Source organism: Choloepus didactylus, chromosome 1, assembly GCF_015220235.1.
Source record: "Choloepus didactylus isolate mChoDid1 chromosome 1, mChoDid1.pri, whole genome shotgun sequence".
Taxonomy (NCBI): domain Eukaryota; kingdom Metazoa; phylum Chordata; class Mammalia; order Pilosa; family Megalonychidae; genus Choloepus; species Choloepus didactylus.
Genome location: NC_051307.1, coordinates 154,778,159 through 154,804,269, shown reverse-complemented (window position 1 = coordinate 154,804,269; position 26,111 = coordinate 154,778,159). Strand labels below are relative to the sequence as shown.

Genomic DNA, 26,111 nt, shown 5'->3' with positions numbered 1-26,111 from the left:
CAAGTAGAAGAAAAGAAATAACAAGGATTAAAGCAGAAATAAATGACATAGAGAACAAAAAAACAATAGAAAGGATAAATATCACCAAAAGTTGGTTCTTTGAGAAGATCAACAAGATTGACAAGCCCCTAGCTAGACTGACAAAATCAAAAAGAGAGAAGACCCATATAAACAAAATAATGAATGAAAAAGGTGACATAACTGCAGATCCTGAAGAAATTAAAAAAATTATAAGAGGATATTATGAACAACTGTATGGCAACAAACTGGATAATGTAGAAGAAATGGACAATTTCCTGGAAACATATGAACAACCTAGACTGACCAGAGAAGAAATAGAAGACCTCAACCAACCCATCACAAGCAAAGAGATCCAATCAGTCATCAAAAATCTTCCCACAAATAAATGCCCAGGGCCAGATGGCTTCACAGGGGAATTCTACCAAACTTTCCAGAAAGAACTGACACCAATCTTACTCAAACTCTTTCAAAACATTGAAAAAAATGGAACACTACCTAACTCATTTTATGAAGCTAACATCAATCTAATACCAAAACCAGGCAAAGATGCTACAAAAAAGGAAAACTACCGGCCAATCTCCCTAATGAATATAGATGCAAAAATCCTCAACAAAATACTTGCAAATCGAATCCAAAGACACATTAAAAAAATCATACACCATGACCAAGTGGGGTTCATTCCAGGCATGCAAGGATGGTTCAACATCAGAAAAACAATCAATGTATTACAACACATTAAAAACTCGAAAGGGAAAAATCAATTGATCATCTCAATAGATGCTGAAAAAGCATTTGACAAAATCCAACATCCCTTTTTGATAAAAACACTTCAAAAGGTAGGAATTGAAGGAAACTTCCTCAACATGATAAAGAGCATATATGAAAAACCCACAGCCAGCATAGTACTCAATGGTGAGAGACTGAAAGCCTTCCCTCTAAGATCAGGAACAAGACAAGGATGCCCGCTGTCACCACTGTTATTCAACATTGTGCTGGAAGTGCTAGCCAGGGCAATCCGGCAAGACAAAGAAATAAAAGGCATCCAAATTGGAAAAGAAGAAGTAAAACTGTCATTGTTTGCAGATGATATGATCTTATATCTAGAAAACCCTGAGAAATCAACGATACACCTACTAGAGCTAATAAACAAATTTAGCAAAGTAGCGGGATACAAGATTAATGCACATAAGTCAGTAATGTTTCTATATGCTAGAAATGAACAAACTGAAGAGACACTCAAGAAAAAGATACCATTTTCAATAGCAACTAAAAAAATCAACTACCTAGGAATCAACTTAACCAAAGATGTAAAAGACCTATACAAAGAAAACTACATAACTCTACTAAAAGAAATAGAAGGGGACCTTAAAAGATGGAAAAATATTCCATGTTCATGGATAGGAAGGCTAAATGTCATTAAGATGTCAATTCTACCCAAACTCATCTACAGATTCAATGCAATCCCAATCAAAATTCCAACAACCTACTTTGCAGACTTGGAAAAGCTAGTTATCAAATTTATTTGGAAAGGGAAGATGCCTCGAATTGCTAAAGACACTCTAAAAAAGAAAAACGAAGTGGGAGGACTTACACTCCCTGACTTTGAAGCTTATTATAAAGCCACAGTTGCCAAGACAGCATGGTACTGGCACAAAGATAGACATATAGATCAATGGAATCGAATTGAGAATTCAGAGATAGACCCTCAGATCTATGGCCGACTGATCTTTGATAAGGCCCCCAAAGTCACCGAACTGAGCCATAATGGTCTTTTCAACAAATGGGGCTGGGAGAGTTGGATATCCATATCCAAAAGAATGAAAGAGGACCCCCACCTCACCCCCTACACAAAAATTAACTCAAAATGGACCAAAGATCTCAATATAAAAGAAAGTACCATAAAACTCCTAGAAGATAATGTAGGAAAACATCTTCAAGACCTTGTATTAGGAGGCCACTTCCTAGACTTTACACCCAAAGCACAAGCAACAAAAGAGAAAATAGATAAATGGGAACTCCTCAAGCTTAGAAGTTTCTGCACCTCAAAGGAATTTCTCAAAAAGGTAAAGAGGCAGCCAACTCAATGGGAAAAAATTTTTGGAAACCATGTATCTGACAAAAGACTGATATCTTGCATATACAAAGAAATCCTACAACTCAATGACAATAGTACAGACAGCCCAATTATAAAATGGGCAAAAGATATGAAAAGACAGTTCTCTGAAGAGGAAATACAAATGACCAAGAAACACATGAAAAAATGTTCAGCTTCACTAGCTATTAGAGAGATGCAAATTAAGACCACAATGAGATACCATCTAACACCGGTTAGAATGGCTGCCATTAAACAAACAGGAAACTACAAATGCTGGAGGGGATGTGGAGAAATTGGAACTCTTATTCATTGTTGGTGGGACTGTATAATGGTTCAGCCACTCTGGAAGTCAGTCTGGCAGTTCCTTAGAAAACTAGATATAGAGCTACCATTCGATCCAGCGATTGCACTCCTCGGTATATACCCGGAAGATCGGAAAGCAGTGACACGAACAGATATCTGCACGCCAATGTTCATAGCAGCATTATTCACAATTGCCAAGAGATGGAAACAACCCAAATGTCCTTCAACAGATGAGTGGATAAATAAAATGTGGTATATACACACGATGGAATACTACGCGGCAGTAAGAAGGAACGATCTGGTGAAACATATGACAACATGGATGAACCTTGAAGACATAATGCTGAGTGAAATAAGCCAGGCACAAAAAGAGAAATATTATATGCTACCACTAATGTGAACTTTGAAAAATGTAAAACAAATGGTTTATAATGTAGAATGTAGGGGAACTAGCAGTAGAGAGCAATTAAGGAAGGGGGAACAATAATCCAGGAAGAACAGATAAGCTATTTAACGTTCTGGGGATGCCCAGAAATGACTATGGTCTGTTAATTTCTGATGGTTGTAGTAGGAACAAGTTCACTGAAATGTTGCTATATTATGTAACTTTCTTGGGGTAAAGTAGGAACATGTTGGAAGTTAAGCAGTTATCTTAGGTTAGTTGTCTTTTTCTTACTCCCTTGCTATGGTCTCTTTGAAATGCCCTTTTATTGTATGTTTGTTTTCTTTTTAACTTTTTTTTTCATACAGGTGATTTGAAAAAAGAAGGGAAAGTTAAAAAAAAAAAAAAAAAAAAAAAAGAAAAAAGACAAACAAGGGGAAAAAAAAAAAAAAAAAGATGTAGTGCCCCCTTGAGGAGCCTGTGGAGAATGCAGGGGTATTCGCCTACCCCACCTCCATGGTTGCTAACATGACCACAGACATAGGGGACTGGTGGTTTGATGGGTTGAGCCCTCTACCATAAGTTTTACCCTTGGGAAGACGGTTGCTGCAAAGGAGAGGCTAGGCCTCCCTGTATTTGTGCCTAAGAGTCTCCTCCTGAATGCCTCTTTGTTGCTCAGATGTGGCCCTCTCTCTCTGGCTAAGCCAACTTGAAAGGTGAAATCACTGCCCTCCCCCCTACGTGGGATCAGACACCCAGGGAAGTGAATCTCCCTGGCAACGTGGAATATGACTCCCAGGGAGGAATGTAGACCTGGCACCGTGGGACGGAGAACATCTTCTTGACCAAAAGGGGGATGTGAAAGGAAATGAAATAAGCTTCAGTGGCAGAGAGATTCCAAAAGGAGCCGAGAGGTCACTCTGGTGGGCACTCTTATGCACACTTTAGACAACCCTTTTAGGTTCTAAAGAATTGGGGTAGCTGGTGGTGGATACCTGAAACTATCAAACTACAACCCAGAACCCATGAATCTCGAAGACAGTTGTATGAAAATGTAGCTTATGAGGGGTGACAATAGGATTGGGAAAGCCATAAGGACCAAACACCACTTTGTCTAGTTTATGGATGGATGTGTAGAAAAGTAGGGGAAGGAAACAAACAGACAAAGGTACCCAGTGTTCTTTTTTACTTCAATTGCTCTTTTTCACTCTAATTATTATTCTTGTTATTTTTGTGTGTGTGCTAATGAAGGTGTCAGGGATTGATTTAGGTGATGAATGTACAACTATGTAATGGTACTGTAAACAATCGAAAGTACAATTTGTTTTGTATGACTGCGTGGTATGTGAATATATCTCAATAAAATGATGATTAAAAAAAAAAAAAAAAAAAAAAATGTAATGGACCAAAGATAACACCCCTGATATCCTGGCATTTAGGAGTTCCTTGGCCAAATAGCTGGGTTCCTGACAAGTAGTTATAATGATAGTAGTAGAAAAGGCAAATAGTTATATAGCACTGTAACGAGCACATTGTATATTAATTCACTTAATGCTCACAACAACGCTAGGAAGAACCTGAAGCACAGAGTAGTTAGGTGACTTACCTAAGCTCACACAGCAAGCAACTGGCAGAGCTAGCTCATGCTAAGCACTCAATTAATGAGCCTCATGCAAGTACAATAAATAAAGTTAAATAGCATCTTATTGCCTCATTCTGAGTAAAGACAACCAAAGGTGACCAGATATTTGAGGAAAAGCTACAGCAGTAAAGATATATATAAAAAAATAAGCATAAGAATGATCCCACAGAGAAAAGTAAAGACAGAAACCAAAAAGGAGAAAAAGATACCCCAGTTAGTATCCTCAGAGAAATTTGAAAAGATATTGTATCATGAAAGAATGTGAAGCAAATAAAAAGGGATAATCAGAAAACTGTAAAGAGGTACTGGAAATTAAAAATACATTTGTCAAAAGAAATCAATAGAAACTTTGGAATATGAATTCAAAGAATATAAATTCAAAGAAATATCTCAGAGAAAAAACAAAGAGATAGAAATCATAGAGAAGAGAAAGGAATCATAGCAAGCTAATCCAGAATGTTCCTGTTCCAGTTTGCTAATGCTGCCATTATGCAAAATACAGTAATGGATTGGCTTTTATAAAGGGGATTTATTTGGTTACAAAGTTAGAGTCTTAAGGACATAAAATGTCCAAGGTAAGGCATCAGCAATAGGGTACCTTCACTGATGAAAGGCCATTGGCATCTGGAAAACCTCTGTTAGCTGGGAAGGCATGTGGCTGGTGTCTGCTTGCTCCCAGGTTGCATTTCAAAATGGCTTTCTCCAAAATGTCAGTGTCAGCTTTCAATGACGGTCTTCAAAATGTCTCTCTAAGCTGCAACACTGAGTTCCTTCTGTTTTTCAGCTCTTTCATATGGCTCCAGTGATTTAATTAAGACCAACCATGAATGGGTAGGGTAACAACTCCATGGAAATTATCCAATCAGAGATCTTGCCCACAGTTGATTGAGTCACATCTCCATGGAAACACTCAATCAAAAGGTTCCAACTTAATCAACACTAATATGTCTGCCCCCACAAGATTTCTTTGAAGAACATGGTGTTTTGGGGGACATAATACATCCAAACGGGCACAGTTCCTCATTGGACTAATAGAAGTTACTGAAAGAGAAAGGAGACATTGGGAAATACAAGACATTTTCCAGAGTTGAAGGATATGAGTTTCCTGGACATGCCATCATTAAATTAATACATTAGGGATACAGAAAGATCTTCCATGACATTTAGAATCTGTTTGGGGACCACAACTAAGTCTTTTGTTCTCTTTCTATAGGCTGAGTCTAGGAGTTGAAAAAATGAGTAAGAGTTTACATTATTGTGACCATAAAATATTGTTTGCTATAGGGCTAGTAATCATTTTGATTACATTTCTTTTCTTGTATAGCTTTTTTGCTTTTTTTTTCCAGGAGTTTTTATTTGCCTGAGATTCTTTGCCATTATTTTGTTTTCAAATTTATCTAATCTCTTATCTACTTGGGTATTCTATCAAATCCCCTTCCTTTTTCCTTAGTCTTCTCTGCTCCAATTTGGACAACTTCCTCTCTAGGCTTCTGTACAAGGATTGCCCGGTATCTTAATTGGCTTAAACTGTTTTCTGGATCCCACATTTTGTTCTTTTTGGTCTTACTTCTTTGGTTTGCTGAAGGGGATCCTCAGGTAACTTCTTTAGAAAGAATGTATAGGTGATAATTTTTTTTGACCTTGTTTTCAATTCTTACATTTAATTGCTACCTCAGCTAGAAATAGATTTTTAGGTTGAAAATAGTTTTTTTCTTGGAATATTGTTTTTTCTTGGAATATTGAAAAATGCTTTCTGGCCTCCAGTGTTGGCTGATGACAGGTCCGATCCCATTGAAATTTTTATTTTACTGTTGGTGTGCTGGTTTGAATGTATTATGTCTCCCACAAAAGCCATGTTCTTTAATGCAATTTTATGGGGGCATACTTATTAGTCTTTTGAATTAAGTTATTTCCATGGAGATGTGACTCACCCAACTGTAGATGAGACCTTTTGATTAGATCATTTCCATGATGTGAACCTACCCATTCAGGGTGAGTCTTGGCTCATTTATTGGAGTCCTTTAAGAGAGCTCACAGAGATTAGGAGCTCAGAGAGAGAGATTTTAGAGAGAAGCTAAGATATGTAATTCAGAGTTTGCCCCTGAGAGAAGCAAGAGCTGACACAGACCCAGATGCTTGGAGACGCTGGGAGATGCAGACAGAGGGACATTTGGAGACACTAAGCTAAAAGACAAAGCCCAGAATTTGACGCAGAGAAGCTAAGAGAGAACTCCCAGATGCTTAGAGAGAAAGGCCCCAGGAGAACTAAGCAAAGAGCTAAAAGAAGCTATGAAAGACAGAAGCCCAGAGACATTTTGAAGAAAGCCATTTTGAAACACAACCTGGGAGCAAAGGACCAGCAGATGCCAGCCATGGGCCTTCCCAGCTGACAGAGGTGTTCTGGACGCCATTGACCTTCCTTCAGTGAAGGTATCCTCTTGTTGATCCTTAGTTTGGACACTTTTATGGCCTTAGAACTGTAAATTTGTAACCTAATAAATCCACTTTATAAAAGCCAATCCATTTCTAGTATTTTGCGTAATAGCAACTTCAGCAAACTGGAACAGGTGGTAAGCTCATTTCTCTCCCCTACACCCACCTTCTTAAAGCAGATAGTTCATGCAATTGCAATGTATTGCTTAAAGATACAGAGATATCTACCAGAAGAAATATCTAAAAAGATGAGAAATGGTTGCCTCAGCAGAGAAGAAATGGGAAGACAGAAAACCATTGCTTTTATTGTTTTTCTTAACAATGCACATGATTTTTTTTTTGATAAAATCTTCAAAATTATAAAACAAGGGTTGTAAAATTATGCAGGGGGGAAAAATGTGCAGAAAAGCAGGGGAAAGATTATCACAGAAATCAGGTTTGGGTTCGCTTTGGGGCAGGGAGTTAGAAGTGCTTAGGACTCAGGGAGGGGCACACTGGTGGCTCCTAAAGAGCTGGCCCTGCTCTGTTATTTGGCTTGGGAGGCGATTAGCAGTTGCTTTATACCTATCCTTTTTTTTTGTTTATTTGACAGTTTTATTCACAGACCATACAATCCATCCGAAGTGTACAATCAGTAGCTCTTGTATAGCTATCCTTTTAATGGTACATACATGTATTATGAATTCTGATTCATAATTTTTTAAAAAGAGGCATGTGACCTACATTCAATCCAAATGCAAATTTAAATATGTTGTCCAAGTCCACCATAGCAAGAAAAATTGTCTTACAAAGAGAAAATTATCAGTGATTTTCACTTAGGGGTACAAACATGGATATCATCAGTTTTCCCTTTTTATTTTTCTCAGATTCAATATTATAAGTTGAAAATATTAAGTATTAAATGCAATCTTTATTTAAAATTTTGTTACTTATATCTGAGTTAAGCTTGTTGGGCTTTTTTTTTTTTAATCCCCATGAGAGAGGAAAGAAAAGATACTAGCTGAACCTCTGGTTTCACAAGATTTCAATATGAACAAAGATAGTCTTGTTTTTATTAGCTTATGCTTCTAGAAGTGCACTTCTAACTGATTATTTAATTTAGTACCAAACTGTCTGAGTACCTAAGGTCTACCAGGAATACTGATTAGTATTTTTTGAGTATCTACTTCATGCCAGGCATGTTCTAGGTCTGGAGATACAGACAAGGCGCTTGCCTTCATAGAGCTTACATTCCAGGGGAGAAGGAGAGACAGATATTAAGTAATTTAATAAATGAATGTATAGTATGTCAGGTAATAAAGAAAAACAAAACAGAAAAAGGAGCAAGAAAGGGCTAGAGGGGGTTCCCATTTCATGCAGTGACCTCAACGAAGCCACGTGGTTTTCTGGAGAAAGTGTATTCCCCACACCAGGCCTCCTTCTGGGAATGTCTCTGTCTTCAAGGCATATATACACTATGATATTTTGAATTCTCAGAATAAAAATTTTGTTGAAGGAGTAGGATACAGAGTATGTTTTGAGTGAAGATATACAGATGAGGAGGTCAATGAGAGAGTTCAAGTTTAAAGAAAGATGTAGAAGGAATGTATGGAAGAAACATTCTCTCAAGGGAGAACTAGCTTCACTGAGCTAATGGATTGGATAAGAAAAGAGGGGAAATGACAATATACCTTGGTGAGGGAAACTGGGGAAGAACTTAAAGCCTAAATGAATTCTGGACATGATACAGAGGTGAAGGGGATGTGAAAAATGGGGTAGGCCAGAGGGTGGATGAGGACAATCTTTACCACAAACCAGGTCTCTAAGCAGAGTAGAGCGTGAGACCTGTGTTTTCCCTGATAAAGGAGCAGGCGGTGCTGAGCTGGGCCACTCCATGCTGCAACCACAAAAGTCATATCCCTGATCATAGATGCTCATATGCCAAAGCGCTCAGACACCACACATGCTTAGACCGGGAAGTGTAAGGAAATTTGACTGGAAAATTGGAGGTAATGCAAGAGCTGCCTTCAGTCGTAGTACCAGTTTACATTAAAAAAAAAAAAAAACCCAAAATTCCAAATCTCCCAACCCCCAGTGGAAAGCTTTGAAAAGTAGCATAGTGAGCATGATGATAAGGGGGCGTTCACAGCACAACATAGCAAAACTTCCTCCAAATAGACAACAGTCCCTTTCCCCTAATTCCTTCTTTTCACCAGGGCTACTCAGACTCTCTCTCACCACCAAGTTCTGTGTCTCCCTCAATTTCACTTTCTTTCCATCACTCATCCCTCTCTCCTTCCCCCTCTTTCTTTCTCTCCAAACCAAGCCCTCACCCTCAACCCAACCCTAATCTTTCTTCTTCTAGGAGCTCCAAGCTCTTCTCTGAGGGTGCTCTCTCTGGTCCAGACTGTTCAATTGTGCATCCCTTACCTCATCTCAGTCAAATTAGAGAACTTCTTCCAATTCATGCTCCTTAGAAGGCAGGAAAAAGTAAGGCATTCTAGAATTCTCATTGAATGTTTTCGCTCCTGTCACCAAACAAAAAGCAAAAGTTGACATAGGAATTCATGGATAAAACTGAGAAAAAATCACCTACCAATACAAGGGAATTCATTTCCCAAGGGAAGAGGAGAGGGGGAAGAAGGAACAAGAGAGAAAAATGGCTCTGTACTGCCATGATTTGTGTGTGCTTCTGTCCCACTGGATTGTAGAGACCATGTTATCCACTGCTGAAGCCCACACCTTCCATAGTTCCTTAGCAGATATAAATTCATGAATGAATGAGTGAATGAACAAATGAATATGTCAAAATCAGTATTAAGTGCAGTGAGGTTGCTCCCAGGTGTCACATGATGGTATTGGCTATCTATTTCCTGGCTGGTTTCTTAGAAGCTATCTGGGACTCCAGCAATTGTCTCTAGGGACACTTGAGCAGCTCCTCTTGCAAGTGTGGTCTAGCTGAACAACATTGTTGTTTGCCAATTTCTGCAGCTTCTCATAACCACTTTATGAAGTCACCGCTTGGGCATCTGGACTTGTGCTAGCTCCCAAATTTCTTCAACCCAAACCCTCCTGATTGGACTTGTTGATTTTGTAAGTCAATAATCCTTTCACTCTCTCTTACTAATAGTGTGGATTAAGTCATGTTAAGTTACAAGCCTCTTTAAAAGTTTTATGTACAACACATTGCTTGCATTTCAAAGTCAGCAGTTTTTAATACCGTAAGCATTATTCCAAAGAAATCATTACTAACCCACAGAACCCCTAACACTTGGTATCTCCCATCAGAGCTGCCCTGCCAATCCTCCTTAAACTCTGCTGTCATGTAATTCCTGTATTGGAAACCCAGCTATGTCATGTCTGAATTCCTCTGCCCAGCACTGAAAGCCCTCCACAAGCTGGTCCCACACTCCAGGTCTAACTCCATGTATTCCCTTTTATGCCTAACATACACACACTGCCTCATAATTAGATGGTGACTATCCTCACCTCTCCTTAGCTCATGTAGCTTCCCCTTCCCTGGCGCCTTCTGTTTCCTCTCTACCACTTGCTTCCAGTCAACCAAAATCAGGAAATTGGATGGGCAAGGTTTCCTGCTAGAACCCTTCCTCCAGCGAGACTTCCCTGCCTTGTCCAGTCCTGCAGGTCTCTGGGTTCCCCATGTCCTAACTTGCTCACAGCCAGTCCAGCCCAATTGCTTGTCTCTCCAGCAAGTTGCCTTCTTCCTGGAAGGGCGCGTATCTCTTACTGCTCTGTTTCTCTCAGAGGGCCTGACGCATTGCTTTTTCACACAGTGTGTGATATTTTTTTTTCCCTCCTTTATTAGAGACATTGTGGGTTTACAGAAAAATCATGCATAAAATACAGGATTCCTATACAACAATTTGCATTGGTGTGGGACATTTGTTACAATTGATGATAGCACATTTTTATAATTTTATTATGAATTAAATTCCATGGTCTAACTTAGGGTTCACTGTTTGTGTAGTGTATTTCCATGGATTTTTAAAACATATTTATTGTTACCATATATACAGTCTAATATTTCCCCATTTAATCATATTCAGATATATATTTCATTGCTGTTAACTGCATTCACAATGTTGTGCTACCACCCCCACCATCCATTACCAAAACATTTACATCATTCTATATAGGAACCCTGTACATTTTAAGCCTTGAATTCCCATTTCCTATCCCCAACTCATCCCCTGGTAACCTGTATTCTAGATTCTGACTCTATGAGGTTGCTTATTCTAATTGTTTCAAAACAGTCTGGCTTATTTCACTCAATGTGATATCTTCAGGATTCATCCATGTTGTCACATGTATCAAGACTTCATTCCTTTTGTGGCTGAACAATATTCCATTGTGTATGTATCCTACATTTTGTTTCTCCATTCATCCGTTGATGGACACTTGGATTGCTTACATCTTTTGGAAATTGTGAATAATGCCAGTATGAACATCAGTGTGCAAATATTTGTTCGAGTCCCTGCTTTCAATTCTTTTGGGTATATAACTAGTAGTGGGATTGCTGGGTCATATGGTAGTTCTATACTTACCTTTCTGAGGAACCACCAAACTGTTTTCCACAGTGGCTGCACCATTTTTCATTGCCACCAGCAATGAACGAGTGTTCCTATTTCTTTGCATTCTCTCCAAAAGTTGATATTTTCTATTTTTAATATGAACCATTCTAATAGGTATGAAATGGTATTTCAGTGTAGTCTTGATTTGCATTTCCCTAATGGCTAATGATGTTGAGCATCTTTTAATGTGCTTTTGGACCAATTGTGTGTCTTCTTTGGAGAGATATCTGTTCAAGTCTTTTGTGCAATTTTTAATTGGGTTGTTTGTCTTTCTGTTGTTAAGTTGAAGAATTTCTTTATATATTCTGGATGTTAATCCTTTCTTGGATTTGTGTTTTCCATATATTTTCTCCCATTGTGTAGGTGGTTGTTTACGTTCATGATAAAGTCCTTTGAGGAATAAAAGTTTTTAATTTTGATGAAGTCCTGTTTATCTATTTTTTCTTTTGTTGCTTGCGCTTTGGGTGTAGAGTCTAAGAGACCATTGTCTAACATAAGGTCCTGAAGATGCTTCCCTTTGTTTTTTTCCTCTAGGAGTTTGATGGTTCTAGCTCTTTGATTAAGATCTTTGATCCATTTTGAGTTGATTTCTGTGTGTGGTGTGAGGTAGGAGTCCTCCCTCTTTTTTTTTTCTTCAAATGGAGATCCAGTTTTCCCATCACTATTTGTTGAAGAGACTATTCTTTCCCAATTGAGTGGTCTTTGCCACCTTGTCAAAGATCAGTTGGCCATAAATGTAAAGGGTTGATTTCTGAACTCTCAGTTCTATTTCATTGTTCTATATGTCTGTTCTTGTGCGAGTACCATGCTGTTTTTTTAATGCATCCAACGTATACAGTGACTCACAGTATCATCATATAGTTGTGCATTCATCACCATAATCAATTTTAGAACATTTTCATTACTCCAAAATAAAGAAAAAAAATGAAAATTAAAAGAATACCAAAACCATCCCATAATATTATTTATATATTTTTGTCATTATTTTGTTACTCATCTGCTTATACACTGGGTAAAGGGAGTGTCAGTCACAAGATTTTCACAATCACGTGGTCACATGATAAAAGCTATATAGTTATACAATTATTATCAAGAATCAAGTCTACTGGATTACAGTTCAACAGATTCAGGTATTTCCTTCTAGCTATTCTAATACACTAGAAACTAAAAAGGAATATCTGTGTAATTTATAAGAATAACCTCTAGAATGACCTCTCAGCTCTACTTGAAATCTCTTAGCCACTGAAACTTTATTTTGTTTCATTTCCTTTCCTCCATTTGGTCAAGACGGCATTCTAAATACCACAATGCAAGGGTCAGGCTCATCCCTGGGAGTCATGTCCCTTGTTGCCATGGACCCCCACTGCTCACATGCGGCCACACACACCCCTGCCTTCCCCGCACCCACAACCAGAACCCCCACACCCATGGAGAGCAGCGGTCAATGACAGGACATGGGGTGAAGGTTGGGCAGGTGAGGCAGGGTTCAGTAATACCCACTTGATCATGGTGTATAATTCTTTTAATATGCTGTTGGATTCAGTTTGCTAGTATTTTGATGAGGATTTTTGCATCTATGTTCATAAGAAATATTAGTCTGTAGTTCTCTCTTCTTGTGGTATCTTTATCTGGCTTTGGTATGAGGTTGATGTTGGCCTCATAGAATGACTTAGGGAGTGTTCCTTCCTCTTCAAATTTTTGGAAGAGTTTGAGCAGAATTGGAGTTGTCTTCTTGGAATGTTTGGTAGAATTCCTCTGTGAAACCATCTGGTCCTGGCTTTTCTTTCTTGGGGGGGTTTTGATTACTGATTCAATCTCTTTACTAGTAATTGGTTTGTTGAGATCTTCTATTTCTTCTTGAGTCAATGTAGGTAGTTTGTGTGTTTCTAAGAATTTGTCCATTTCATCTTGGTTAGCTAATTTATTGGCATACAGTTGTTCATAATATCCTCCTATGTTCCTTTTAATTTTAGCAGGGTTGGTAGCAATATCCCCCTTTTCATTTCCAATTTTTGTTATTTGGGTTCTCTCTCTTTTTTTCTTTGTCAGTCTTATTAAAGGATTGTTGATTTTGTTTGATCTTTTTAAAGAATAAACTTTTGGTTTGTTGATTCTCTTTATTGTTTTTTGTTTTGTTTTGTTTTCTATTTCATTTATCTCCACACAAATCTTTGTTATTTCCTTCCTTCTGCTTGCTTTGGGTTTAGTTTGCTCTTCTTTTTCTAGTTCTTCCAGTTTTCAGGTTAGGTCTCTGATTTGAAGTCTTTCTTCTTTTTTAATGTAAGCATTTAGAGTTATAAATTTCTCTCTCAGCCTTCCCATAAGTTTTAGTATGTTGTATTTTCATTTTCATTCACCTCAATATTTCCTAACTTTGCTTCTGATTTTCTCTTTAACCCATTTGTTATTTAAGAGTACATTATTTTATTTCCACAATTTGGGAATTATCCCTTTCTCCCTCTGTTTTTGATTTCTAGCTTCATTCCATTGTGGCTCAAGAATATATATTATATGATTTTAATATTTTTGAATTAATTTGACTTGTTTTGTACCCAAGATAGGATTTATCCTGGAGAATGATCCATGTACACTCGAAAAGAACATGTGTTCTGGTTTTCATTGGGTGCAGTGTTCCATATACGTCTGTTAGGTCTAGTTGGTTTAGTGTATCATTCAAGTCCTGTATTTCCTTACTGATCTTCTGACTAGATGTTCTATCCATTATTGAGAGTGGTGTGTTAAAGTCTCCTATTATTTCTCCCTTCAAATCTCTCAGTATTTGCTTCATATATTTTGGGGCTGTGCTCTTAGATGCATATATATTTATAATTGTTACATCTTCCTGTTGAATTGTTCTCTTTCATCAGTATGTAATAACCATCTCTGTCCCTTGTAACTGATTTTTACTTAAAGTCTATTTTATCTGATAATAGTATAACCACTTTAGCTCTCTTTGATTACTATTTTAATGCTATATTTTTTTCCATCCTTTCAGCCTCAACCTACTTGTATCTTTGACTTAAAGGTGAGTCTCTTGCAGACAGTATGTAATTGAGTCAAGCTTTTTTATCCATTCTGCCAATATCTGCCTTTTGACTGGAGAGTTTTATCTATTTATATTTAAAGTCACTATTGATAATACAGGACTTTCTTCTGCCATTTTGTTACATAGCCTTTGTAAGTTTTATACCTTTTTTGTCCTTCACTTTTGTTAATGCCTGGTTTTATATTTATTTGTTTTGTATGTGTGTGTGTTGTACCATATTGAGTGACTTCTCACTTCTCTCTGAATATATTTTTCATCTATTTTTGTTGTGGTTTACCATGGGGTTAAAATTTAACATCCTAAATATATAACAATCATATTTGTTTTGATACCCACTTAACTTCAGTAGTATGCATATATACACTTCCTGTGCCCCTCTGTACCCCCACCATTTTTTGTACTTGTTACCACTTATGTCTTTGTATAAGTGGTATTTTTCATCACTTTTTATGCATTTGCATATTAGTACTTGTAGGAAGTAAGAAGTAGTGTTGCATACCAAACAATACAATACAGTAATACTGGCATTTATAATTACCCAAATGGTTACCTTTACTGCAGGTCTTTATTTCTTTATGCTTCCTTGAACCACTGTCTATTGTCCTTTTCTTTCATTCTCAAGAACTCCCTTTAGCATTGCTTACAGGTCCAGTCTAGTGGTGATGGACTCTCTCAGCCTGTCTTCATCTGGGAATGTCTTAATCTCTCCCTCATTTTTTAAAATTCAATTTTATTGAGATATATTCACATACCATGCAATCATCCAAAATGTACAAACAGTTGTTCAGAGTTGTACATTCATCAACACGATCAATTTTTGAATGTTTTCATTGCTCTAAAAAACAAAATAAAAATAAGAGTAAAAAAGTTAAAAAGAACACCCCAAACGTCCCATTCCCCTTATCCCACCTATTATTAATTTAATTTTTGTCCCCACTTTTTACTCATCTGTCCATACACTGGGTAAAGGGAATGGGAGCCACAAGGTTTTCACAATCACACAGTCACAGTATGTAAGCTGTATAGTTATACAATCGTCTTCAAGAACCAAGGCTACTGGGTTGCAATTCAACAGTTTCAGGTATTTCCATCTATCTATTCTAATACACAAAAAACTAAAAAGCGATATCTGTATAACGCATAGGAATAACCTCCAGAATGACCTCTAGACTCCATTTGAAATCTCTCAACCACAGAAACTTTGTTTTGTTTCATTTCTCTTCCCACTTTTGGTCAAGAAGGCTTTCTCAATCCCATGATGCTGGGTCCAGGCTCATCCCTGGGAGTCATATCCCAAGTTGGCAGGGAGATTTACACCCCTGTCTCCCTCATTTTTGAAAGACCATCTTGCCAGATACAAAATTCTTGGCCAGCAGTTGTTTTCCTTCAGCACTTGAAGGATTTCAACCCGCTGCCTTCTTGTCTCCAAGGTTTCTGATGGGAAACTGACACTCAATCTAATTGAGATTCCCTTGTACGTAACTGGGTGCTTTTCTCTTGCAGCTTTCAAAACTCTCTTCTTGACCTTTATGACGGTGTATATTTTTCTTCGTATTTATCCTGTTTGGTGTTCTCTGAGTTTCTTGGATGTGTATATTCATGTCTTTTGCTAAGTTGGGGAAGTTCTCTGTCATTATTATTTTTTGACTATTTATTCTGCCCCTTTCTCTCTTACTCCTCCTTCTGGGACTCCAATAGCACATTATATTGGTGTGTTTGGTGACGTCCCCTAGTTGTGTTAGGCTATTTTCACTTTTAATGTTGTTGTTTTTTTTCTGCTCCTCAGCCTGACTCATTTTGAGTGCTTTGTCTTCAAGTTCACTGATTCTTTATTCTGCCAACTCCATTCTGCTCTTGAAACCCTCCCAGGAATTTTTCATTACAGTGATTGTGGTCTGCAACTCCTATAGTTCTGTTTGGTTCTTTTCAAAAATTTCTGTCTCTTTATTTAGACTCTCATATTGTTCATTCATTGTTTTTCTGATATCCTGTAGTTCTATCTCTGTTCTTTCCTTCACCTCCTTAAGCATTTTTAATATTATTTTTTTTAAAATCTTTGTTCTGTATGGTCCACATTCTCATCTTCTTCGTTGGTACTTTCTGTATTTTTATCCTCTTCCTTTGAATGGGCCATCATTTAATATATCTTTGTTTGTCTTGAAGTCTTTTGTTGCATACTGCATCTTTGGGATGTTTGTTTTCTGGTTTTGTATCCAGCTGGTAATAAGGCAGATATTTTCTTGAGCTTCAGTCATCCTATCAGGAAGGTCTGCCCAAGGTGAGTGACTTTGCAGGGTTTTCCCTGTCTTACTGGGCCTCTAACTTGTCCTAAGCTTTTGCTTTTCAGTTGTTTTGGAGTTACCCTATTTACAGGAGTTTTTTGCCCTCTCTGTTTCCCAGGGGACAAATCTCCCTCCAGACCAGCAGGCCTTTGTCCCAATACTGTTCACCTCTGTAGTTTTTTATTCTTCTTTCAGTGTCTCATGCTGCTTTTGCCTGGAGGAAAAAATCTGGGAGGTGGGTCACCCTGAGAGGACTTTCCCAATTTGGTCTTTCCCAGACAAAACAGGGCCAAATACCCATAAAAAAGGGTGCAGACTCATCCTGTAGAGTGTGTCAGGAAGGGCATCAAAAACTTCTCTGATGGCTCCTCAAAGCTGAGCTTTCCTGGCCTACTCAGCAATTACAGCCCTTCAGCTAACTTTCTCCCACAGCCCTGAGGAAGCCCTGTGTCTTTAAATCTCTACCACCTCTGCCCCTTGTGAAACAGTGGCTGCTGCAGCCTTTGTCCAGGGCAAGCTGAAACAATGACTGCCACCCCCTTTTCTGAGGTGGGTTGAAACAGCTGCCCTCAGAGCCAGGACCCAGTGATCTGAATTCACTAAACAAAAGCTGTAATCAGTTATCAGCCATGTACACCCCTGTTTTGAGGGAAGAGGATTTTTATGTCCCTTTCTGTTAGTAACAGCTAGCCACGGGCTGAACCCCACACTGGTCTGCCATGAGAGTGGGGGATGGGTGCTGGTATCTGTCATATGGCGAGAGCAATTTATAGTTCTTTACCATAATTTATCAGCCTCTTCCTCCCTCTCTTCCATGGATGCTATACCATGTTCTTCTGACCTCTGGAGTTTCAAAATAGTTGGGGTTTCAGACAGTTCCTACTGTTTTATAGCTGTTTTGGTTGGGAGGACTGAGTCCATGAGCTCCCTACACCACCATCTTCCCCGGGAGTCTGAATGGATGATACTTTAAAACTTTGATTGAGTCAAAAGAATTAGATCTGTCTAGGGTCTCGCAGTTCATTCCCTTGTTCCTCAGATGATTCCCACCACTACAGCTTTCCCCACACACTTGACAATTATGAATATTTTCGCTCTTTTCCACATTTGCAAATCTGCTAAGTAAGTGACCCTCATTGTTGTATTGTTTTCCATTCCCATGATGCTAATAATATTGAACATCTTCCGTATGATATTTGTCATTTGTATTTTTTTCTATGTTTTGTTGTTCACATTCTGTGCCTTTTTTTCTAATTCATTATTTGTCCGTTTAGGACTGATACTAACCCTTTAACTATTATGCCTCTTGAAATATTTTCTAAAAGTCTGTCATTTGTCCTTTAGCTTTGTTTATGGTATCTTTTTCCATACAAAAGGTTTGCATTTTTATGTAAACAAATCAATGATTTTCTTTATGGCATCTGAGATTTTGTGACTTATTTAGAAAGGTCTCATATCCTCTTTTATTTTCTTCTGGTACTTTTATAGTCTTTTTAATTGTTTATCAGCAATCTAGTTTTTATTTATTTGGCATATAATATGGGGTAATACCATTCATTAAAACCATCTAACTGCATTTTTCATTAATCCTTGAGAGAGAAGGAAGCCAAGTTCTTTCATCCATCTGAAAGACAATGGTGAGAACTCTGCAAGAGAGAAAAAGATGTTTAACTCAAGCCTGTGCCCCACCAGGAGCACACGCTCTAGCGGGAAGACTATTATGGCAACCACATAATCCACATTTTCTAAAATGGACCTGATTTGCAGTATTCTTTCCAATTGACACATAGTTACCACACAACTTTTGTTTCAGAAACTGTGGTCACTATTTGTGGTGCGAATACACCTAAAAATGTCTATATATAAGACTATAGAAGAGAACAAGGTAAGCACCATGTGAAGTATATTGAATTCTATGAATTCAGAGGAAGAAGGGGCATTTCTACTTGGGACAATTAGGGATAGCATTTTAATTTTTTCTTGACGTCAAGTTACTTTTTTTTTAATTCAGATTTTAAGATTCTGTTTGTGGAGTAAAACAGGCTCTTCACCTTGTACAAGGTTATTTCTTCTTTTTAATTCAAGAAGTTGTAGGTTTATAGGAAAGTCATGCAGAAAATACACAGTTCCCACATATCCCCCTATTATTAACACCTTGTATTAGTGTGGTACATTTGTTACAGTTGATGAAAGAATATTATTATAATTGTACTATTAACTGTAATCCATGGTTTATATTAGGGTTCTCTGTGTTACTTTTTCAAATTTTTATCCTAGTGACACATATACAATATAAGGTTATTTCTGAGTTGCAAAAATTATCTTTCTCTTCCCATATTTTTAGTACTTCCTGAAATGCCCCATTCAGTCTTCTACAATGATCAGAAAGACAGAAAGCACAAGGATCTTTTCTCTTGCATCTGTTGTGGAAACCTTAGAAGCAGATCTTAACTGCTCCAGGTCTGTCAAATAGATGCACAGCAAGTTAAATTTTGATACACCAAGATGGTGCAAAAAGTCGTTCCAGGCTGAGGGAACACAGGAGCAAAGGCAGAGAAGCAGAAAAGCCCACATTGTGTTTCTGGACCCAATTGTCTGTCACATAGGGAACTAATGAGAGATTAAGTTGGATGGTAGCTTGAGACTGGAGGGTAGAAGGCCTTCCATGCCAATTTGTGTTTTTTTTTTTTCCTAGGTCACTTCTAAAGGCTTTTGAACAACAGAATTCTCTAATCAAAATGCCTCTATAGAAAGATTGGTCTGGATGCCGAATGGTGGAAAGGTGTTAGGAAGCCAAAGAGAGGCTTTGGGAGACTAATGAGTAGCTGTCATTGTGTCATATGAGCACTCAGTAAAGAGCCTTTGGCTACAAATAACAAAATAACTATAGATGACTTAAATAACAGGGACATAATATCTTACTAACAGGAAATCTGGAGGCAGGGGGTTCTCCAGTTGGCCCATGGCTTATCAAGGTTGCTATGGACCCAGGCTCTTTGCATCTTGCTACCATCTTAGTGTACTGGCTTTTATACTATGACTTTTCCCTTGTGGTTGCGAGATGCTGCTGCTCCTCAAGGCATCACTTTTTCAAACAACTGCTTATAGAAACAGGCAAGAAAGAACAATTTCTCCCATGAGTCTCTGTGTTTTGAGAGAACAAACCATTTCCCAGAAGCCCACCCAACAGGCTTACCCTGAGGGGCCATGAGTCATGCACAGTAGGCTGAAAATGTGCATATCTACCATTATTAGGCTTTATGGTGGAAAGTGGGCTCTGCCGGCAAAGAGGGCTGGCACCTAGGTAGGCAAACAAGGTGCTTGCTGCAAGGACCAAAGAAGATCTAGATAGTAGTCTCCTTAGTCCAACTAAGGACAGTCTTTCATGAAGATGGGAGTGGACAGCAGGGCCAAATGGCACAGCGACGGCAAGGATGAGGGAGGTTACTAATTAATGGCTACATTCCATTAATGGAAAAGAAGGTAGCAGATTACAGAGCTTTGAGGAGAGAGGTAGTGGACGATGGCAAAAGTACAGGAGGTTTTAGAATAGAAAGCAGGGAAGAAATAGGGCAATGGGATTAAATGAAAGGTGTTTTTTTTTAAGATGGGACGACTCCAAGTGGCAAGATAACTTACTGAGAGACTAAATTGTGGTTTTTGTTCATACTATGATAGGTCATAATAGTGGAGATTTAAATAGTGGAGTAAAACAAATAAAAGAATAAAAAATATATTTTAAAATTTGTAGTATATTTGTTTAGCATTAAAGGTAAAAGAGATCTTAGGCAAGACAGGTAACCTAGAAACCACAAAGGAATGTGTTTGGCTACCTTTAAATTTAAATATGTTGCATGATGACATGTACCATACACAAAGCCAAAAGACCAGTGTTAAAGTGGAAAAATATGTGTATTTGCAACACATATGTCATATGTTCCTAATTATGCCTAATAAAAAAGAACATCTACAAACTAAGAAAAAGACAAATTAATAGAAAAATAGACCGAGAATATGGAGAAGCAATTCAGAGTGGAGAAATACAAATGGTCAATAAACTTGTTGTTCAGACTCACTGATGATACTTAGGCTTATATAGTGCTCACTATAATCCAGGCATTTTTCTTAGAGGTTTATATATATTAACTTGTTAAATCCTCACAGGAACCCTATGAGGTGAGTACTTTTATTATCTCCATTTGACAGATGTGCTAATTATCTTAAAAATCTTGATCAAGTCCTCAAATATCAGACTTGGAATCAAATCCAAGCATTCTGGCTCTTAATTACTATATTTAGAGCCAGGGAAAGGCAAATTAAAGCAAAAGTGAGATATCCTTTATTCCAGTTTGCCAATGCTGCCGTTTTGCAAAACATCAGAAATGGATTGGCTCTTATAAAAAGGGTTTATTTGGTTACAAGTTTACAGTCTTAAGGCTATGAAGTGCCCAAGCTAAGGCCATTGGCATCCGGAAAACCTCTGTTAGCTGGGAAGGCATGTGGCTGGCGTCTGCTTGCTCCCGTGTTGTGTTTCAAAATGGCATTCTCCAAAATGTCTCTGTGTCAGCTTCTCAGGGCAAACTCTGGGTTAGTACCTCCAAAGCATCAGTAAAACTTTGCTTTCAATGGCCACCTTCAAAATGTCTCTGTAAGTTGCAGCTCTCTGCTCTTTCTGTTTGTCAGCTGTTTTATATGGCTCCAGTGATTTAATTCAGACCCACCCTGAATGGGGGGAAGGGTAATGCCTTCATGAAAATTATCCAATCAGAAGTCTTGCCCACAGTTGATTGAGTCACATCTCCATGGAAACACTCAATCAAAGGATTCCAACTTAATCAACACTAATACATCTGCCCCCACAAGATTGCATTAAAGAATATGGCTTTTTCTGGGGGACATAATATATACAAACCAGCACACCCTTCTTACCAATCAGATTGGTAAAGCTTAAAAGCACTGATAATATCCATTGATGGCAAAGATGTGGGAAAATGCACAGTCTCATTTATTGCTAGCTGGAGTATGACTTGCTTCAGCTTTTTTGAAAACCGTCTGGAAATATCTATTAAATTAAAAAAAAAATTGAGCCAATAATCCCATTTTGGAGAATCTGTTCTATAGAACTACAAGAATGTAAGTATGTAAGTATAAGGATATTTATTGTAGCATTTCTCTAAAGGCAAAACAAACAAACAAAATATCTGGAAAATACCTATTTGTCCACCAGTAGGGAATGATTGAACATATGGGCAGCCCTTCCAAGAATGAGTTAGATCATTCATTCCCAAACTTTAATCAATCTTACACCATTAAGACAGTTTTCTTGGAGTTGGCTCATTTTCTACCTAAATTTGTTACCAAATGAAGCCTTACATTACTACAGTCAATAGAAAAACAATATTACTTGCCATAGATAGAAAGTATCTATAATAATAATTACAATGACAACAAAGTAATGTTATTAATTTCTAGTTAGATTGCATGGCCTATAGAAGATTCTAATCCTGAGTCAACCTTTCTCTCAAAGGGAGAATCTCACATGTCAGAGAGGTATTAACATACCACCTGATTCAGTACCATTGAATACACTGAAATGGACCATCTTAGCTCCTTGGATCCCACAGGGCTGGGCATCCCACAATAGAAACACACAGGAGATCCATATCTTTGAGCTAAAGAGATACTCAGAGTTTATTAAATTAAAACAAAAGCAAGTTGCAGAGTAGTGTGTGCTGTTGAATTCAACTTTTGTACAATAAAGCAAAGCCAAAAGAATCCTCTGTATGTGGACAGATGCTTGTCTCTGAGTGGACATGGAGAAAGGGGCTAGACATCTTAAGTCGAGCCCTACAAATTTGCCATTTTTGTGAGTCAAAATTGGTTTAATATTGGCACTTAAATATAATTCAACTTAATAAACCATCCAGGATGTTAACATTGATTATTGTAAGGGGTGAGGGAATAGAAGTCTTTTAAATCTTTTATTACATTGCTTTTAATCATGAGCATGTATTTCTTTTGAAATTTTGACAATTCTAATGAAGAAACTTAAAAGAGAATTTCAAAAAGAGAGAGAGAGAGAATTCCCTGAACTGTGGGAAATCTGGGCCTAGCTCTGATTTTTTTTTTTAAGGCAATTTTATTGAGATATATTCACACACCATATAATCCATCCAAAGTATACAATTATTGACTCACAGTATCATCATATAGTTGTGCATTCAACACCACAATCAATTTTAGAACATTTTCATTACTCCAAAATAAAGAAAAAGTTAAAATTTAAATATAAAAGAACCCATACTCTTTATCCCCTCTATTATTTATATATTTTTTGTCTTTATTTTCTTACTCATCTTCCCATACACTGGATAAAGGGAGTGTCAGTCACAAGATTTTCACAATCACATAGTTCCACAATAAAAGATATATATGTATACAATCATCATCAAGAATCAAGTCTACTGGATTACAGTTCAACAGATTCAGGTATTACCTTCTAGCTATTCTGATACACTAGAAACTAAACAGGAATATTTACATAATGCATTAGAATAACCTCTAGAATGACCTCTCAACTTTATTTGATATTTCTTAGCACTGAAACTTTGTTTTGTTTCATTTCTTTTCCCCCTTGGTCAAGAAGGCATTCTCAATCCCTTGCTGCCAGGGCCAGGCTCATTCCTGGGAGTCATGTACCATGTTCCAGGGAGACTTACTCCCCTGGGAATCATGTCCCACATAGCGGGGAGTGTAATGAGTTTACTTGCAGAGTTGGCTTGTAGAGAGAGGCCATGTCTGAGCAACAAAAGAGGTTCTCTGGGGTGATTCTCAGGCATAATTATAAATAGGCTCAGCTTCTCTTTACCTAGCTCTGATTTTTCTGTGATTAAGTTCCAAGACCTTGGGTAGGGCACATCTTTTTCTAGTCCAGGGTTTCTCAACCATGGCATGGCACTATTGACATTTGGGGCTGGACAATTCTTTGTGATAGGGAGCTGTCCTGTGTATTGTAAGATGTTCAGCAACATCCCTGGCCTCTACACTGATGCCAATAACAATCCCTGACCTGTGACAACCAAAAATGTCTCCAGACATTGCCAATGTCTCCCGGTGGGATTGGGGGGGGGGGCAGGATTGCCTCAGTTGAGAACCACTGCTCTAGTCCTTAATTGCTCATCAACAATGGGAGACAGTGAGACAAATGCTCTCTAAGCTCCCTAGAAGCACCAACATTCACTGATTGCATCAATATTCAATCTATAAATACTGTAGTTTGCCTGAAGCTGTTTTCCTCCTGAGCCACTAGAGGGAACACTCTGCTACACAAAGGACAGAAACAGAGCACTTGGGAAATGTCCTCTCCTGTAGACTTGTTTCTGTTTCTCACAGCCTAGGCCCTTAATAAATAATCTTTGATGTTAAGAGTGATAACATTTAACCATAAGGCATGAAGAGCTATTTGCCTTGTGCTTTGTGCCATAAAGGCAAGTTTTGGTGTTTTTAGGTATGGAGGAGAGCAAAATGTTCTATGCTTTTTAAACATGCTTTGTAAGGCAGTCAAATGAATCATACTGCTTTAAAAAGTTATGCATCTCCTTTGAGCAGAGGTAGTAGAACATCCAGGCTGGGAAGTGAAAGATCTGGTTCTCCTCCTGGTCCTGCCACTTGAAGGCTGTGCATTCTTGGCCAGGTTTTTTAAACTCTCTGGATGCCGTTAATAGAGCTGAGGAGACTGAGGTTCAGAGAAGCGAAGTAACTTGCTTGAGTGAAGTGATCAAGCAAGGATTTGAATCTGACCCACTGATTTCATGGGATAGTTGTGAGAATCAAATGAGATAGAGTATGTGAAAGAGTCTTGAAAAATAGAAAACCCCACACAATTGCAGGGTGTGGCTTTATAGTTATTGTGGGAGTGGGCGATAAGGAAGTGGGAGAAGGTGCTGTCTGACAGGTGGTGTTGGGGAGGTTGGTCCACACAGATTATGGAAGGGATTCCCCCTCCAAGTGGTATAAATTACAGGAAAAGGCCTCAATGCTCCTAATCCTCCGCTTCTGACAGAACTTCATTCCTGAGGTTTAACACCTTTATCCCCATCAAAATGCTCAGACCGTATAGAAGGGCATTACTTTATGCTCTTATGAATTGTAAGCACTTTAACAAAAGTGAAGGACCTACTCTCAGTACTGTTTTTTAAAACATTTTTAAAAATCTGAACCACAGTAAGAAATATATTTCACAGAGACCCAGCTCACATATATTTCAGTTTTTTTTCACAAAAAACTGAAATATAAGTCTTTTGTATACTGCACTGGGATATTTTCTATTCTGTCACTTGAAAGCAATGCTGGTCCTGCCAACTAAATAGTGGATCCTGACCTGCAGTTTTAATAATACTGTAATAGAAGGGTTTTGGGGGAGGGGGGGGTGGGGTGACACATAGGGCCCTGCTTGGGGGAGAAAGGAGGAAACCAGGGATATGGCTCCCAAACATTACCCAGGGAGCTTCCGAGAATTTTTTTTTTTTTTTTTTTTTTTTTTTTCGGCCAGGGGCTGATTCTCTGGGAAACAATTCAGGAGGAAGAAAGATGAACAACAATTCCAATTTCAAATTCCCCAAGTTCGCTTCAATGACTGAGGAAGTGCCACTTGGTGGTAACCTCCAGGCTGGATGTATCTAGTTCCTTATTCTAATAAGGGAGGCAGAGTGGGGTTTCTCAGAGGTCATGATTGAAACTCTACACCATTAACATAAAGGATAGCTAAGTATAATGTAACCACCATAATAAAAAAAAATTAAAAATCCAACATTTACTGGGCTTTACAATAAATCAGACAATGCACTCAGCACTTTACATGGGTACAAAGTTAGTGTATTCCAATTTTCTTTTCTTCACGCCCACTAAGAAGGATTCTGACTTTGCCTGTCTAGTTTCTTGCCCTTCTCTACCAGAAGATCTGAACAGGAGTAGAAGGAACAGAGGAATATTGGTTACAGCTGGAGAAAAAGCTTTGCAGAGAGTTTGGGAGAAACGAGTGGAGGCAACAGCTGTAGGATATAAGGGGCTTGGATAGGAAGAAAACAAGGGATGTTAAGAAATATTCCAGTGGATTATATAGGATGTTTAACAAAGACAAGTATTGATATATGAATTAATTTGAAATTACTTTTTGGTGACTGAACTAAGTTTCTTAGATGGCAACACCACCCTGAGACTGGAACACATGGATCATGGTTTCAGTAGGGTTCCATATGTATTGTTTTATTTCTTCTTCATAACAAACCCATGAGGTGATATTATTATTGCCGTTTTTTCAGATGAAGAAAAGAAAGT

At 38.0% G+C, this 26,111-nt stretch overlaps 1 protein-coding gene, 1 long non-coding RNA gene and 1 other non-coding gene across 6 annotated transcripts in view; 1 reads left to right on the top strand and 2 right to left on the bottom strand.

Moving 5' to 3' along the window:
- Positions 1-26,111, top strand: part of ZBTB38 (zinc finger and BTB domain containing 38) — a 153,726-nt gene that overhangs the window by 40,888 nt on the left and 86,727 nt on the right. The window lies entirely within an intron of this gene.
- The window catches only part of LOC119539940, a 69,023-nt gene that overhangs the window by 14,160 nt on the left and 28,752 nt on the right, over positions 1-26,111 (bottom strand). For 2 of the 3 annotated variants that reach the window (XR_005217977.1, XR_005217980.1), the window contains one exon: positions 9,286-9,383. This is a non-coding gene — a long non-coding RNA (uncharacterized LOC119539940). Of the gene's footprint in view, positions 1-9,285; positions 9,384-15,245; positions 15,395-26,111 lie in introns of those variants that run through there. The other variant, XR_005217979.1, reaches the window with a different exon arrangement.
- LOC119510633 lies at positions 19,129-19,254 on the bottom strand. Its single transcript, XR_005211988.1, has one exon. It is a non-coding gene; the product is annotated as a small nucleolar RNA SNORA31 (small nucleolar RNA).